The sequence below is a fragment of the Sciurus vulgaris genome, assembly GCF_902686455.1.
Source record: "Sciurus vulgaris genome assembly, chromosome: 8".
NCBI lineage: Eukaryota > Metazoa > Chordata > Mammalia > Rodentia > Sciuridae > Sciurus > Sciurus vulgaris.
The window spans coordinates 147,493,279-147,510,402 of record NC_136468.1 but is presented as its reverse complement, the minus strand read 5'-3'; the positions used below and the strand labels follow the sequence as shown (position 1 = coordinate 147,510,402).

Below are 17,124 nucleotides of genomic sequence, written 5' to 3'. Positions count from 1 at the left end.
GTAGTTGGTGACAGCTTAGGCTGGAGCCAGAGGATCAGGGTTTGTGTCCAGGCTTCACCAGCCCTAGCTGGGGGCAGGTCACTATCTTCCCAGGGCTCCTGTTTCCTCACTTGGAAAAACATGTCATCCAGCAGCATGGGAGGCTGAGGCAGGAGGACTGCAAGTTCAAAGCCAGCCTCAGCAAGCCTTAGCAAGGCCCTGAGCAACTTAGCAAGACCCTGTCTCAAAACAAGAAACGGTGGGCTGGGGTTGTGGCTCAGTGGCAGAGCGCTTGCCTAGCATGTGTGAGGCCCCGGGTTCAGTCCTCAGCACTGCATAAGAATAAATTAAAAAATAAAGGTATTGTGTCCATCTGCAACTAAAAAAAAATATTTAAAAAATAACAGGAGAAACAAAAAGGGCTGGGCTGTGGCTTGGTGGCTAAGCATCCCCCGGGTTCCTTCCCAGGTACAAAAAAACCAAAACAAACAACAACAGACAAGCAGGGACAGAGGATCAAATGGGTTCATTTGCATGTCGTTGCATACCGGGCAGCCTTGAGTGATTAGTGTTGCTTGATGGCCTTGGCGTTTTCTGGGACAGCTGCCCAATCCTCTTAGGCCTTCCTGCATGTGTGGGAGCCTGTAATCCCGATCAATTTATCCTTACGTTTCCTGACTCGGCCACGCCCCGGCCATATGCTGAGAGCCACATGTGGGTCATACTGTGTAGTCCTCATAAGGGCCCCCAAGACCCGTGCCGTTTCCCTCCCCATTCTGCAGAACGGAACATCAAGGCTTGGGGGGACAGAGGGACTTGCCAAAGAGCTCTGTCTGGTGAAGGATGGGGCACCGGCTCCATCTCCAACTGGGAGGGCTCCTGGACTCCCACTCCTGGCCCCGGCCACGCTCCCTCGTCCTGGACCTGGACCTTCTTGCCTCCTTCTGATTGTAGATGGTCAGAGAGAAACTCTCCGTATAAACCTGAACTAAATGTGAGAAGCAAGTTCTATTGCAGTGGGGATGCGCCTTCCAGGGTCAGGGTCTGACCGGTGCTCAGGCCCCCTAGTACTCTGGGGAGGGTGTGCCCTGGGCCCTCAGGCCCTGCTTGTCCTTCGGTCATTGAGGATTTGGAATCCTGGCTCGGTGGTGATGGCTGACATGAAGGGCCTTTCTCCAAAGGTCCCTGGGTTCTCAGGTGACAAGAGGGCCTCTGTGCTCCCAAGCTGGGCTGTGGGGACGGGGGCCTGCCTGGCACTGGGCAGAATGCAGAGGGGCCCACCGCAGCCCAAGCGGAGTCGCCGGCCACTCCGAGGCTTCAGATAGCATTCTGGAGCGTGGACCTTGGCTTTCTTGTATGTTCTGGCTGAGGTGGTAAAGTGTGTAGAGCACAGAAGTGCCCAGGCTGGCCATCGTGAGGGAGCAAGCTGGGGCACCAGGTCTATTCCCAGCGTGTGGGATTCACCCATGGCTATTTCCAGAACTTTCTATCTCCCTAACCGAAACTCCATGCCTAGTAAGTAACAGCCCCCACCATGACCTCTGTGTTCTGCCTGTGGATCTGCCTGTTCTGAACATCTTCTTCTGTGAATGGAGTCAGGGACATGTCTGTGGCCTGTGTGTCTGGCTTCCTCCACTGGGACATGTCTGTGGCCTGTGTGTCTGGCTTCCTCCACTTAGCATGGTGTCTTCGAGGTTCCTCTGTGTTCTGGAGAGGTGGATTCTTTTTTTTAAACAAAGGGGAGGGTGTTAGCAGGTGCGTCAGGAGACAGACCAGCAGGAGAGGCCCAGGTTCTGCCCAGCCAGGCCGCAGCAGGTGGTGATAACTCAGGCTGCCCTGCCGGGACTCCTCAGTTCCTGGGGCTGCCTGGGCATGGTGCACAGTAAGTATTGCACGGCGCACGATATGACTCACGGCCCCCCGGGTCCTGGGGGATGTGCTTAGGCATGTGGGAAGTGGACCTCAAGTATCAACTGCCAAGAGTGATCTCTGATCCAACTAAGCCAGTGTCCCGAAGCCTGGCTGGAGTGGAGCCTTGTGTGCCCGATTGGGGGTGATGGGGAGGGCTGTGCGTTGCTTCTGAGACTACGATTTTCTATTTATCAAAAATTAATTGAGGGGCGTTGATGTAGCCAGACTTAAGAGGAGTTGACAGGTCATGTGTTCTCTGAAAGCACAGGGCTGGCAATTCGTTTACAGAGACATTTTCTGCTTCTTTTTAATTTAATGGAGGAAATCATTAGCTGGGAAATTGGTTGAACTAATTCATTCCTGTTTTGAGGAGGGGGAGTGGAAGAGAACATCTACTCTAATTGCTGCTTGTTCTAGAAGTGTGTCCGCCAGATATTCCCATCAGCTGGGTCTGGCCCGGGTGGAGGCTGTGGACTGAGCTGGGGGTCGGGAGGGGCGCTCTCTCGGGCCCAGGTGGGTGGCTGGTGTCAGCCGCAGCAGATCCCCGTGGTTGAGGCGAACCTGCCCTGAATCCTGGTATACAGGTCCTGCCCGCGGGCCGGAGTGTGGGGTGGGGGTCCCGAGATCCCATGCTTAAGTCCTCATTCCCAAGGAAACATGAGCAGGACCCCCATCTGGGAAAAAGGACTACGTGCCTCCGGGGCTTCATCCGGTTCCAAGGGGAGGCGACTGGGTTCACCCTAAAAATAACCCAAGATGCAAACAGCTTCAGCATGCAAATGTTTTTGTGTCTGTGGCCAGATAATTTAAAGGTACGGCTGTCTCCCCCGCCCCAATCTGCTTGCTTTTCCTGGAGCAGAGAGGGGTCTGGGTGACTGGCCTTGCCAGGGCTGCCATCCTCAGGCATCCCGGTTGAGGTCTGCCTGGCTGCCTCCCTGCTGCCCTCTTCTCGGACACCTTCCCCATCAGGGGCACCCTGAGCCTGGCTCTTAGCAGGCTTTGAGGTTTCCTGTCACAGGGCAGGGGGCGTAGACAGGCCTGGCCTGGTTCAATCACCCCTTTGGGGTTGTTGGATTCTGAGGTAGGTTCCGCCTGATTGTCCATCTCAGAAAAGTAAACCCATTGGGTACTATATGTTCCCTATCCATCCATCCATTCATTCATCCTTTCATCTGCCCATTCATCCATCTGCCCACCCATTCATCTATTGCTTCTTTTATTAATCCACCCATCCATTCATCCATCTGCCTGTGCATGCGTGCATGCATTCATCCACCATCCACCCATCCACTCATTCATCTGCCCATCCACCCAGCCATCCAGCCAACCAGCCATCCATCCATCTACCCATCCATCCACTCATTCATCTACCCATCCATCAGTCCATCCACCCACCTATCCACTCATCCACTCATTCATCTGCCCATCCACCCAGCCATCCAGCCAACCAGCCATCCGTCCATCTACCCATCCATCCACTCATTCATCTGCCCATCCACCCAGCCATCCAGCCAACCAGCCATCCATCCATCTACCCATCCATCCACTCATTCATCTACCCATCCATCAGTCCATCCACCCACCTATCCACTCATCCACTCATTCATCTGCCCATCCACCCAGCCATCCAGCCAACCAGCCATCCATCCATCTACCCATCCATCCACTCATTCATCTACCCATCCATCAGTCCATCCACCCACCTATCCACTCATCCACTCATTCATCTGCCCATCCACCCAGCCATCCAGCCAACCAGCCATCCGTCCATCTACCCATCCATCCACTCATTCATCTACCCATCCATCAGTCCATCCACCCACCTATCCACTCATCCACTCATTCATCTGCCCATCCACCCAGTCATCTAGCCAACCAGCCATCCGTCCATCTACCCATCCATCCACTCATTCATCTACCCATTCATCAATCCATCCACCCACCTATCCACTCATCCACCATCCATCCATCCACTCATTCATCTACCCATCCATCAGTTCATCCACCCATCCCCTCATTCATCCACCCATCCATCAATCCATCAGTCCATCCACCCATCCATTCATTCATCCACCTACCCACCCACCCACCTCCACACACACCCATTCATTCATCGCTTCGTTCATTCAGGAGAGTTGCTTAGTACCTGCATGTGCCAGGTGCTCTCCCAGGCTCCACGGTACGGTGGTGAAACAGGTGCCCCCAGTCCTGTCCCCAGGAGTCTCCATTCTAGTGGGAGAGAGAGAAAATTTTAAGAAAGAACACGCTATAACATGGATGAACCTGTAAGACGCGCGAAGAGGATACCAGATGCCAGAGGACAAACATGGTACAGTCCACGTGGCGTGGTGACGCCGTGAGATGCGTTGAGGAGTCAAGTCTGTCAAGGTGGAAAGTGGAGTGTGGGGGCGGGGTGGGTGGTTAGCGTTCAGTGGGTCGGGTTCAGATTTGGGAAGATGAGAAGGTTCTGGAGACGGTGGTGCCGGTTGCAGGACAGCACAGGCGTACGTGTTGCCGCTGACCCCCACGCTGAAAAATGGTTAGAATGGCAGATGTCGTGTGTCGTGTGTTTTGCCACCATTTAAAAAAATGAAAGGAAGAAAAGCTCGTAGGGCGTGGGACAAGGATCAGCTCTCTGAAGAGAGTCAGAGGCCCGGGAGTGCGAGGGCGAGGGCGGAGCTGAGTCGAGGCGAGGCCCCCCAAGGAGGGCCCTGCAAGGGCCCTTGAGCAGAGGCGAGCAGGGGAGAAGGCAGGAGCCGCTGCTCGGAGCGCGGCGAGGAGCCGCTGCAGGACATTTAAAGAGGGTCCATGGGGCCTGCTGTTGAGGGAGGCAGGGGTGCAGGGAGCCGAGAGCAGGCTTCGCAGGCTGGGGACAGACCCGCTCTGGGCGCCTGTGTTCCAGGAGTTCGGTGCTCCACGCCGTCCCTGGGAATCGAGTGCGTGGTCCCTTGTGGGGAGTGGCAGTGTGTGCACGGCACCTCTGCACGTCCTCCCATAGGCTCAGTGGCCTCTAGATGACCTGCAAGACTTAGCGCAGTGAGGCTGCGGTGTGAATTTGGGAACAATGAAAAGAAAGAAGTCTGGATGTGACCCTGAACGTGACCCTGATCGTGCAGACGCGGTTTTTCTGGAAGTCTCCAGTCACGGTGGGTTGAACCCTCGGTGGACGGCGGATGCCGGCCCTTCCCCGCGTGTCCACCCCTCCCTCAAGGCCGCTTCTCCCCCAGCTGGTGGGTTCAGGTGGTCCAACAGGAGGGCGGCTCACTTTGTTTCCGGCCCTTGCCATCCGGCCTCGAGGCACACAGCTCTGCCTCCTGGCGTGGCCACGAGAGCCCCGGAGGGCACTTGCTCACACGAGCCCCCACGCCAGCCAGGGCTCCGGGCCTGGCTGCAGACCCACTTTCGCTGCTGCCTTGTGCAGTGAGCAGGCTGAACGAGCCCCGAGCTCCATGCACAGGAGCCTCGGGACAGTTCTGTGGCTTAAGAGGGTCCCCGGAGCCACAGGCTGGGGCCAAGCACCCTCCCTCTGCCTACCCTCAAGGCGGGACCTCTGCCACTGCGTGGGGGCTGGAGTTCCAATCCTGCGGCCCCTCTGGACATTCCAGGGATGGCCTTAGGAGTTGCTGGGGGAGACGGAGGAGGGTTCTAGAACGGGGCAGAGAGCAGGGTCCGTGGCTCAGAGACCCTGTCATTATGGAGTCTGAGGCGCCCGCTGCCCAGCTGGCAGCTGTGTGGTTCCCTGAGAACCTGACCACCCTCCCTCCGTCCTTTTAGAGGCGTCTCTGGGCCCGGCTGCAGGTAGAAGCCTGTCCACTGGCCAGACACCGAGGGTGAGTCGGGAGAGGAAGGGGAAGGGGAAGACCCAGGGGCCGGCCGGTCCTGAGTCCCTCCACGCTCACCGGCTACTGGGCCCTTAGAGCTGGTCCGCCCAGGGCAACTCCACTGGCTTCGGGGATCGATCTCATTTCAATCAACAATTAAAGTGACAGGGCCCTGGGCGGTGCTGGTGCGGAACACGCCCAGGATGGGGAGCTCTGTGGGCAGCACTGGCCTCGCTCTGGAGCACCAGGTGGGAGCAGTCGGAGCTCCAAGGGGCTGACCCGTGGGCCGTGCAGCCAGGGGTGCGGGACGGCACTCAACCCGGGCTTGTCTGGTCTTGGAGTGGGGCTCAGAGGTGGTGCACCTGTGTCCTCCTGCCCAGCTGGCAGGCTCTCTGGGACGGAGGACTGAGGCCACTTAGGGACTCTGCCTTGGGCCCCAGGCCAGGCCAAGCCTACCCTGTTGGCCATTCAGTGAGAAGTGTTGCTTAATGGAAAGACTGGGGAGGATGAGCATTCAGTTTGGGGCCTGAGACTGGCAACTTGAAGACCAAGGGATGGGGGGATGTTAGGACACTTCCCAGGACTCTATATAAAAAAAAAAAAACCCTCATTTTAAAAGTGAGAGGACAGTAGAAACAACCCAGATGTCCATCTGCTGATGAATAGATAAATAAAACATTATCCACAAAATGAAATATTACTCAGCCATGAAAAAGTGAGGTAGCAACACAGGCTACCACACAGATGCACCTTGCAAACATGATGTTAAGTGAAAGAAGCCAGTTACCAATACGGTATGACTTCCACTTACGTGAAATTTCCAGAACAGGTACATCTGTAGAGGAGGTCGGTGGTTGTCAGGGGCTGGAGGGAAGAAGAAAATGGGGAGGGACTGCTTCGTGAGCCTCTTGGGGTGAGGGGAGGGAATGGGTTGGAACTACATGTTGGAGGTGGTAGTTGTGCCATGTCATGAACGTATCTCGTGCCACCCAAGTGTATGCTTTATTAAAATGGTAAAATTTATGTTTTGTGTATTTTACCACAATTTTAAAAAAAGGTGAGAGGGAGCAGTAGACTCTAGGTAGCGAATGCTCCTTGGAATGCTGCCCTGACCTTGCCACCTGCTTCTGCCCCCACCTCAAATGCGTCCACGTCAGCGCCGCAGCCCCTGGGACCCTGCAGCAGGCTCTGGGATTGTCCTGAGCAGGCAAGGGAGGCAGGACTTGAGGACTCCGGTGCTACCCTGAGCTCCCCTCCCACCAAGGAGACCCCATCCCTGAGGTGGCACCCAGTGTGCACGTCCCCAGCCTGTAGCATCACAGTGCCCTGGAACCCGGCTTGGTAGAGGGGTGGTCTTGTCCCTGTTGGTATTAAGGGGATGGAAGCCCAACCATGTGGCTCCTGTGACCTCCAAAAGGGGAAGCCGAGACTCCCGCCCAGACCCTGGCTCCTCCCCAGCCCCATTCTGCAGCTCCGAGTGTCTAGAGGCTGGTGGCGGAGGCCAGTCCTGGAGCCGGGGTCTCCCAGCAACAGGGCTGGCAGCCGCTGGGCGGGCGATCCTGCCTGGCGTGGCCCAGCCTCCCCCCGCGTCCCGAAGCATCCTTCTCCCTGGGCGCGTGCCCAGCAACCTCCCTTTCCTGCCTCCTGCCTGGGTGGTTCTGGGCCATTGAAACCCTCCCGTAGGTGGGCATCCCCTCCTTCCCGAGGGTGGGAACATGTGACTCAGGACTTGGCAGCTGATTTTTAGAAACAGGGAGGCAGGTGTGGGCCAGCAGTGCCGCCCCAAGCAGCAGGCTGGGTGCCGCTCGGGCCTGGGCGGGGCCTGTGGTCTCCTGGGTCCTTGGGGTCTTGACCTCAGACTGGCCCTGCCGCTTGAGGATGGAGGCACGAGATGGGGGTCTGGGTTCCTGCCGGGGGTGGCTAGCGCGCCCCAGCTGGAGCGAATACCCCCCCCAGCCTCCCTTTTCTGAGGGCTACTGCCTGGGTCCCTGGCCTCAGCCGCACGCCTCCCAGCCTTGCCGCGGCCCGGAGGCCTGGCTGGGGGAGGCTGCGGCAGCAGAACTGTGGGATTGGCTCTCCGCTGACGCCTTCCCGCTGGCATATGGCTCCTCCGCCCGCCTCGAGCTCTGCCAGCGGCTCCCCTTTCTCCATGGCAACTTAGCTCAGTGGTCCCAGTGGAGGAGAGGGAATCAATTCTCCCTCCTTCCCGCCCTCCCGCTCCGCTCCCCACCCCTTCCTCTCCGGCCTGCCTCCCTCCTCCGTCGTCCCTGCCTGCTGTGGCTCCTCCATCCGCCCAGCCGGGGGACCCCGTGCCGGCGCCCTCCAGGCATGCACTGCCTGGGGAGCCCTGGGCCGGGGACGGCTCCCTGACCTGGCCCACGGGGAGCTGGGCGAGGCGGGCATGGGGTGGCCGGATGAGCCGGGCCCGGCCCTGCGCTGGCTCCGCTCCCGCTCAGCACTTTGCCCCCCGCCCCTTACCTCACGTTGGCTTCCTGAAAGGTAATTCTCTGCTCCTTTTGAAACATGTCACCGCCGTAGGACGGGTTTGTTAGCAAGGAAGGCTCCGTCCCTCTTGTCGCGCAGGCTGCTCGTTTTCTCTCCAAGGAGCTGGGATGGAGGGAGAGGAGGAGGGAGAGGCCTGGCCCAAGCTCCGAGGGGCAGGGCAGAGTTGGGGTGCCTGGGCTTCCGCTCTGGAGCGTCAGGGTGGCTGGGCTCCTGCCTCCAGCTGGGGACAGCGCTCTGTCACTCTCCCGTTTTCCACTGTGGTGGCTCACGGCAAGCCAGTCCCTTCCCTCGAGCCTGGTCCAGCCGGGCGGGAGGAGGACATTTCGAGGCGTGCACGTGCGCCCCAGCGGGCAGGACTCCGGCTGCCCACTGACTGTCGCTCCCACCAACCCTTCATCCTTTGAAAATGGGCATTCGGTCGGGGGAGGGGGTGGTCCCCCGCCCCAGGATGTCCAAGAGACGGTCTAGGGAGACTGGCCTGCTGGCCATCCAGGTGGAGGGCCCGCGTGTCCTGCGTTGTCTGCAGAGGCCCTGTCTGTTTGGGGCAGCCCCTCAGCAGTCTGGTTCAGAAGAGATTCCAAGCCATCATTTCCTCCCGTCCCCGGCGGTGGCATTCAGGCTGGCTCCCGAACGTCTCCTCCGAGGGAGCTGGTGATGGTGACCGTTGAGCGGCCAGCCCAGGAGGCGAGGCCACTCCCCGCTACCTCTGCTTCCTGTGCAGCCGGCGGTGGAAAACAGAACCCGTGGTTGTCAACAAGAACATCTCCTGTGTCGATGGAAAATGAGGGCCGAAGAGACCGGATTTGGCAGCGGGTTCTTAGAAGCTCTGGGTTTGAGTGGTGTCTGAGCGTAAGCCCTGCCTGATCTTTAAATAGAACGCACGCACCCAGTAGCCCTGCCCAGCTCAGGAGCTTCAGAGTTCGGTGTAGGTGTCAGGGAATCCGTCTCCAACTGCGAGAAAGGTGTGCAGCTTGGGAGGCTGACTGTAGAGAAGTCCAGCACTCAGGTATGTACCTGTGTCCCCAGGTGCCAGTGGGATTGCGGGAGGGGCCGTGCTGGCTCTCCCAGTGAGGAGTAGATGCTCGGCTGCGTGCTGTTGATAAAGTCAGGCTCACGGCCACCTGATTGGGTTCTATTTTCGTTTCGGCACTCTCTCTGACAGATTGCTTTAATAACAGCAGCAGAGACTTGAAGGCAGCCCGAGGCGGGACTCCCCGTGCGGGTCTGTGGTCGGGTGCTCCTCTCCCACACAGCCCGTCTCCACAGCGGGCTCAGGGCGGCCACGGACCATGTCAGATCGGTCCTGCCGAGCAGGAAGAGAGGAAGGCTTTTGTGTCTGCAGATGCCTGCTCGGTCCTGCTTGCCCTCCACTTGAGGCTGGAGACTCACCAAGACCCTCCTGGCATCTGGGTGCCGGGCAGGCTTCTTAATGACTTTGCTGGCGTCTGGATTCTGGTTGGCTGGCTGTGAATTCTGATGGATGTAGCAGTTGTGTGATGGGGGGTGCTGGTTTGGTTTGGTTTGGTTTGGTTTTGGTTTGCCTGTGAGTGGAAACTCTGATGTGACACGTTATAGGCCAGCCCCTGAGTGCCCTGCTCCCGCTGGTCTCTGCTCAGCCTCCAGGCTGGTCCCACGGCACTGTGGCGGGGGTCCCTCTGCCCTGTGGTCTTTCACGTGCTCCCACGGCGATCCATGGTCCACCTGCACGGTCAGTCCGCACAGCCAGCACGGACGGCCAGGGCTTGGCCGAGGAGTAGAGGGGCACGGGCCGGCTGCCTGGTGCGAGGTGGCCCCGTGGGCCCCGCCTGCCTCCCCCTCCCGTGTCCTCTCTCCATGGATGCTCCAGAGCGTAGCTGCGTCTAGCGGTGCCTTACTTGAAAGCAGGCGGGTGCGGGGTGTGAGAGCAGCTCCGCGAGGCGGGAGCCCTGGCTGCCGATGGCTCCAGCCGGCGAGCGTGGAAAGCTCATTCCAGGAAAAGTGGGATAATCACGGAGCTGGCCGGCTTCCAGGCGGTGAGTTGTTCATGCTTCTTTAATTTGACCGAGTGCCCGATTCAGGGAAGGGCCCCTGGAAAGCCTGGCGGCTCGGCGGACCTCAGGAAGCCCCTGATGCTCCAAGGGAACAGTTCGGTTGGTCTCCTCCGGCGCTGGAGTCTGCCGCCCAGGCTATGCGGGGGCAGGACAGACGGCCTGGACTCGGGTGGGGGGCCCTGGGGCTTAGGACACCACCTGCCCGGGAGGTGCCTCTGTCCCCACCCAGCCTTGCGCCCAGCTCTTCGGAAGTCTCTTGGTGACGAATGACTTAAACTGCAGGAAAAAGGCAGCTTAAACTCCCGCCAGCTACCCTGGTTTCCTGAGCATGCACACACACACACAGGCACCCTCACACAGCCCCAGCCTGCATTTGCACAGATGTAGGCATGCACAGACGTGTGCACAGGGAGGCCCGTGTGCACACACCGGCCAGTGCACTACACAGACGCCCTTTCCCTCCTGCTGTGCACTAGCTGCATCCTGCCCATACTGCCATGGCCCCACACGCCGTTCCCAGTGTTGCTCAGACCCCACAGCCGCCCTTTACGTGGCTCAGCTCCACGTCTCACCTGAGGCAGCCCGTCCTTGTCCACTCTGGAGAGCTGCCTCCCTCTGCTCTTCCTCCCATGCCCCAGGCTGTGCTGCACCCTCTGTTGTGTTCCTGGGGTGGCCCAGCACAGGTGCCAGCCCTCTGAGGGTCTCTACCCCTGGGGAAGGGATTCGTCAGAGGGAGACTCCTCAGCTCAGGGTGCACTGAATCAAGCCTGTGTGTGCACGTGTGTGGCATGTGAGGAGTGTGTGTGCGTGGCGGTGTGCTCACGGGTGTATAGGAGTGTGTGTGTGAGTGTGGGGTATGTGTTCCTGTGTGTGCATGTGAGTTTAGTGTGTGATGCAGGTGTATGCATGTGTGTGGTGGGTGTGTGGTGTGTGTATGTGTTTGGCGTGCGCATTGATGGTGTGTGTGTGTTGCAGTGTGTGGTGATTGTGTGTGTGATATGTGGTGTGTGTACACTCCACGCTGTTTGTGTCTGGATGCCCTGGCTTCGCATCCATTTCTCCCTGTTTCTGGCTCTGTTCCTGGAGCCGGGTGGGCAGACTCTTTCACCCCTGGCTTAATGACTCTGCTGTGGCATCTTCGCCATCTCATGTGATTTCATGGTTGGTGATCACCCCGTTTTACATGCTGGCAAACCGAGTCTCGGCTGACGGCTGCCTTAGGACACAGCCACGGCTCCGTCCCCGTCTGGTCCATTCCTGGGTTACTTGTGCAGCCGTTGGCACCGCTGGGCTCTGGGGTGAGGACTAGACCCAGCCCCTGCCCCAGGGAGGGACCCATGTGTCAGGAGGCACCCACTCTGCTTGGACTTCCTCTGTCCTGTGCCGTCATCTCGGGAAGAGAAGAGGAAGGAAGTAGAGGACCGGGAGCAGTTGGGGAGGGGGCCGCGCACCCAGCTCCCATCCTGCCGGTGGCTGCCACCAGGGCATGCGCGTGACTCTGCAGAAGGGGGCCTGGTCGCCCAGACCCGGAGCACGCTGGCCCTGCTCTGGTGCAGTGCTGCTCTTCCTTTTAAAGGTCTTCACATCGTCCCGCTGGTGGGAATGTTGTGGCCATGTCCTAGGGTCTGTTTTGTGCTGAGGACTTGGGTGTAGGTGGCTCCATGAGGTGGGAAGGATGCTGCCTGTCAGGGAACTCGTGCCTCAGTTTCCCACCTGTACCGTGGAGAGAGCTTGGCCTGTGTCACGTACCAAACCCAAAGGACAGACGCGAGGTGCTTGGGGACAAGCCATGTGCCTTGGCAGTGGCGGAGGTGGTAGGGCTGCGGTAGGCGCAACGTTCCAGTAACGTCCCCTGTAACTTGGGGGCAGATCCTAAGCCCCTACGGTCTGTGCGGGAGGGAGAGGGGCCCAGATGTGAAGAGGGGGGAGGCGGGCCAACAGCACGTGCAGCCCCGTGTCTGCGGAAGTTCCTCTGTTAGTTTTGTGACTTTTCCATGTTCGAGATTATGCGGAGTGTTAAAAAAAACCCCGCTTAGGCATTTGAGGTTCTTCTTACGGGTGGACAGAGAGGAGGGTTTGTCCCTTAAGGATCCTACCAGAAGCTAAATGAACAAAACTGAAGCCCGTCCTTGGAGCACAAGGTGGCCAGCCAGTCCCGGGGACGAGGGGCGAGGCAGCAGGGCCTCCGTCCTCCAGGCCATCGGCAGACTCTGAGGCAGGGCTTTCCCTGGACACGGCCTCGGAAGTCCAGCTGCTTCCCGGATCCCCGACTGACTGGGACTCACGCTCGGGTGCTTTTCCCCAGGTGCCTGGTGGCCCCAGCCCCTCCTTCCGGAGCTCCGGCTGAGAGGGAGTTGGTTCCAGAGCTTTCTGGACTGGTTGCTGCTTTAGGTGTCCAGCTTTAGGTTCCCCCCATGGGAAGCTTCGTGGTCCTCTGCTGCCATCAGCCTCTTTCAGGTCAGCGTCCAACCTCAGAACCTTGACAGCTACTGAGAGGGACCATCAGATCCAAGGTCTGAAAGTCTGGGGGTCCCCGCTGCTCCATGGGGACCTCTCCAGGCTGCCGCCGTCTCCCCATAAAGCCAAGCTTCGTGGCAGCGCGTGAACCGGGGGCCTGCGGGTGGCCCGTCAGCCTGCGAAGTGCTGGTGTTGTTTGAGGGGGGCCGTCTGCTAGCAGCTGCTGCTGTGCCTCGGTTTCCCCACCTTGTTGCTATAGCAAGAGGGACTTCCCTTCCAGGTCCTCGTCACCTCTCCCACAGCAGGGTGTGGTCAGGGGAGAGAGCAAGTCAGGAGAGCTGCCCTTGTCCCCGCTCTGCCGTCAGCCTGGCTGTGAAGTCCCTGGGACTCCCTTGGCCTCTCTGAGCCTGTCTCCCAGTTAACGATGGGCGCCCGGGGAAGCTGGGAAGGACTAAAGAATGGTGTCTGCAGCGCACTTTGTTCCACGCTGGTGCCCTTGGAAAGCTCTTCACAGCTTCCTAGGCGTGGGCACACCACCATCGCAGCCCGTGGCTGTGAGCGGTTTGCAGAGGGGTGCAGACAGGGAGCAGGAACGGTTCATTTTAAACACTTGCCACCTGATCTCACTTGCCTGCTGGGCCCCTGCTGGTAGCATGGCAGGAGCCTCTTTCCAGGACTGGGCTCCTGGGATGGAGCAGATCAGGGCTGGGCTGCTGCAGGTAGGGACGCCTCAGGCAGTGGGGAGAGCAAAATGTGGGGGTCACGTGGGCCCAGGTCTGGGTGACCCAGGGGAGACTGAATCCTGTTGCACCTCAGTTTCCTGGTGCACGGAATGGGGCAGGTGTCCCCCGCTCCCTGGTGCCAAGGGAGCCTCCAGGGCTCTGCTCCTCGCCCTGCTCTCGGAAGGGGTGCAAGGAGAGCTGATGGCTTCACAGGGCTGTCCTCCAAGTGGCCACTCTGCACCGGAGTCTGTCCTAGGTGCCACCGAGCCCTGGGCCTGCTGGCCACCTGGCTCCAGAGACTCTCTAGACCAGGCTGGCCCTCTGGGGCAGGCAGTGTGCTCACCGGCCCTCCGCTCTCCCAGGTCCCAGGTGTGGCCACAGTGCCAAGGAGGGGCCTTCCCTGGCCCCTGAAAGAAGAGAGGACCAGAGTTCCCGTGTAACTCCCAGCTAGCGCTGCAGCGTGGAGGGGGAGCTGCTGGCTCTCTGCTCACTCCTGCCTCAGCCCGCTCCTGCCTGTCACTCCTTGGGCAGCAGTCACACACTAGGGTCCTAGATCAGACCTGATAGATGGGGAGGCCGATGCAAGAGACCCTGGGCGCTTCCCCAAGTCACCTGAGACCACCTGGGACCGCGCTGAACCAGTTGGGCAGGTGCATGCGTGAATAGGCACATCGATGCTGAGCCCTGAGAGGCGCCCTCCCCCACTGCTTGTCTGGGCTGAAGAACAGGTTAGTCCCCTGGAGTAAAAAGAAATGGCACAGCCCGAGCTCCCAGCTCCGCGCTGGCAGAGGCCTAGCTGCATGTGAGCTGCTCCTGGCTGCACACGTCTGGGGCCCTGGGATGTGTCCAGCTCGAGCCCCTCCTGGATACCTGGGATGGGGGCCCACGCAGGGCCAGATTCCTGCGCCAGCTCTCAGGGCCTCGCTAGTGGCTCGATGTGCGCTCCTGTCTGCAGCCTGGTAGCATTCAGGACACAGGCCCACTTCCCCCCAGGGGAAGCCCTAGGAGCCGGGAACTGTGCTAGGGCAGGGCCAGGCCATGGCTGCTTCCACAGGGCCCTGAGTGGGAAGAGGTGAGCGGCGCCTCTGAAATCCGCCCGTCCCCCTCTCCTCAGGGACTGTGCCTCTGGGTTCTCTCCTGCTGCCCCCATCCTCCCGCAGAGTCTCCTGGCTGGGTCTGCAGACCTCAGTGGGAACCCCTGTGTGTGGGCACCAGTGCGTGGGCCTGGGTCTTGCTGCCACCTGCAGTTCCTGAGCACATTGCATGAGGCCGGTCAGCTTGCTCACTGAGATCTGTGACACAGTCAGGGCAGATGACCAGAATCTTCCACGCAGGGGCACAGAAGCTGAGTGGAATCACCTGCCCAAGGTCAGACAACAGCCTGAGGACAGAGTTTAGAATTGAAATTGTTCACCTAGCAAATATTTGCTGGGCCGCTTCTTTCGTTGGGCAACTGCTCTGGCTGAACCCTGGGGAAGCCTCTCTGAACAAGGCTCTCGGCCTGAGCTCAAAGGCAAACATGTGGGCACAGAACAGGCTGATAAAGGCCAAAAGCAAAGTCAGCGCGAGATGCCCTGGGGCTGAGGAGGGCTTCCTGGGGACCTGAGCCTGGAAGGACTGGAATCCAGCCTTGACTCTCGGGTTGACCTTTGACCAGCCTGTCCCACCTCCACCCTCCGCCTGTGCAGGGGGAAGGCTGACCTTGGCCCCTAGCTCCCTCTCCCCAGTGGGCTTCCCCGTAACCCTGGCAAGTGTTTAAAATGCGGCTTCCTGGGCTCCTGGAATGGAGGCGTGATCAGTGGTCCGGGTGGCCGGGTGTCTGCCTTTTAACCAGGCCCACCCGGCGTTTCCCAAGCAGCTCATCCTGGACTTGGGTTTTGAAATGCTGGGCGCAGCTATCTGAGGGCCCTTGGAGTCCTCCTGACATTACCAGTCCCAGGACACTCCTGATGGCGTCCCTTGGCTGGGCGAGCCCACCGAGCCGGGACCGGAGAGGGCTTAGCACTGCAGATCTCCTGCAGCCCTGTCCTTTGCTGGGTCTCAGGGAAACCTTGGCTTCAGTCCTGAAGCTTCCAGAAGCATCGGCCGACTCCCCATGGGCATCCTGAGAGGATCCCCAGCTGGAGATGGAGAGGGGATGCTGAGCAAGGGGCCCGTGTGTCCAGATCTCCCCTCCACATTCTCCCTGGTTTAGGACATGTCCCTGGGTTAGTACTGAAGGCCACTTGCATGGGGCTGAGGCTCCCCAGGATTGTTGGCAGGGCTGGGCTAGGCTGGGCAGGCCTCATCTGAAGGTCTAGAAAAGGCTATCCAGGTGCCACACTGGGGAATCAAGGAGAGTAGAGGGCCTGGGTGGCAGGAGGTCTCCGCACTGTGGCCCGAGTGGCCGCGTCCCCTCAAGTGTCTGGTTGCCTGCACGCAGAAGGACTCACACTGGCTCGTCAAGTGCTCTGAGCTAATTGAACTGCTGCCCTGGTGACAGCCTGGCAACAGACTGGCTCAGCCCCTCCCAAGTGCTAGAGCCAGGCGCCTCTGGCTTTCCTCCTGCAGGGCACCCAGAGCAGAGGACCCTGCCTGACACACGTGTGGTCAGCCCAGGGTTTGTACTGTTTCCCAAAGCCACAAACCCAGGGGGCTCATCTCCTGGGCTGCTGCGAACAGGGCCGGATGCCTGTGGCTTAGACAGCAGACTCTGGAGGCCAGACTCTAAAGTCAGGTGTCAGCAGAGCCTGGAGGCACATCCTCCTGTCTCTTCCAGCCTCTGGTGGCTCCAGGACCCTGGGCTTGGGGCTCATCATCGCAGCCTTTCTGTCCTCTCATGGCCCCACCTGTGTCTCTGCATCCCCTCCTCTTCTCCTGGGGACACCCATCACTGGGTTTTGAGCCCACTGTAAACCCAGCATGATTCCATCTCAAGATCCTTAATTAGTTGCTTCTACAAAGACCCTACCTCTGAGGTTCCAGGTAAATGTGAATTGGGGGGCTGCTGGAGAGGGGGAATGCTATTCTACGCACTGTACCCAGTAGCCAGGATGTCACCAGACAGAGCAAACCTGTGCAGGCCAGGGACAGTAGAGTGGCAGCTGTCCCAGGAAACAGATGGGCAGCTTTCAGCAGCCTCAGACCCTGTCAGCAGCCAGGGCAGCGTGGCTTCCCTGAGCGGAACCAGAGACTGGAGCAGGCAGGCGGCTCAGGCGCAGCCTTCAGCCTACCGCTTCAAGGTGTCCGGGAGAAGGAAGGTCGAGTGAACGCAGCCCTGGAGAGCCAACCGAGGCCCGGGGTTGATTCCCAGGGAGGCAGGCTCTGCTCAACCCCGTGCAGCATAGAACTCTCTAGCAATGCCTTGTGGGTGGCCAGCGTGGGCCTGACCCAGGCTCTTGCTCCTGACCGGCTAGTGGGTTTGTGGGCTGGGAGAGCTCCCACAATGGTCCTGTCCCGGGGCATCAGAAGCTTCAGTAGCCATTTCCACCCTCTGTCCTCCTGCCTCTGTGGCTGGCCCAGTTCCGCCCTCAGGTGCTTGTTGATCACCTGCTCTGGGCAGGCCAGTGTGCTCTGTCCCTGGACCAGATGGTTCGCTCCCTGTCCCTGAAAGGCAGCAGCCAGTGACCAGCTGAGTCCTGCCGCTTCCTCCGGGTCGATGACCTGAGGAACCCTGGGCGCTCTGGAGGGATCTCTGCTCCCTCCTCTGGTTTCTTGGAT

General features: G+C 59.7%; 1 protein-coding gene across 10 annotated transcripts in view; it reads left to right on the top strand.

The window, feature by feature from the left end:
- PITPNM2 (phosphatidylinositol transfer protein membrane associated 2) overlaps positions 1-17,124 on the top strand; it is a 122,541-nt gene that overhangs the window by 45,580 nt on the left and 59,837 nt on the right. The window contains exon 1 of one of the 10 annotated variants that reach the window (XM_079150450.1): positions 5,697-5,720. The exons of the other annotated variants lie outside the window; for them this stretch is intronic. The gene's annotated coding sequence lies outside the window, so the exon portion shown is untranslated. Of the gene's footprint in view, positions 1-5,696; positions 5,721-17,124 lie in introns of those variants that run through there. 10 annotated transcript variants of the gene reach the window in all.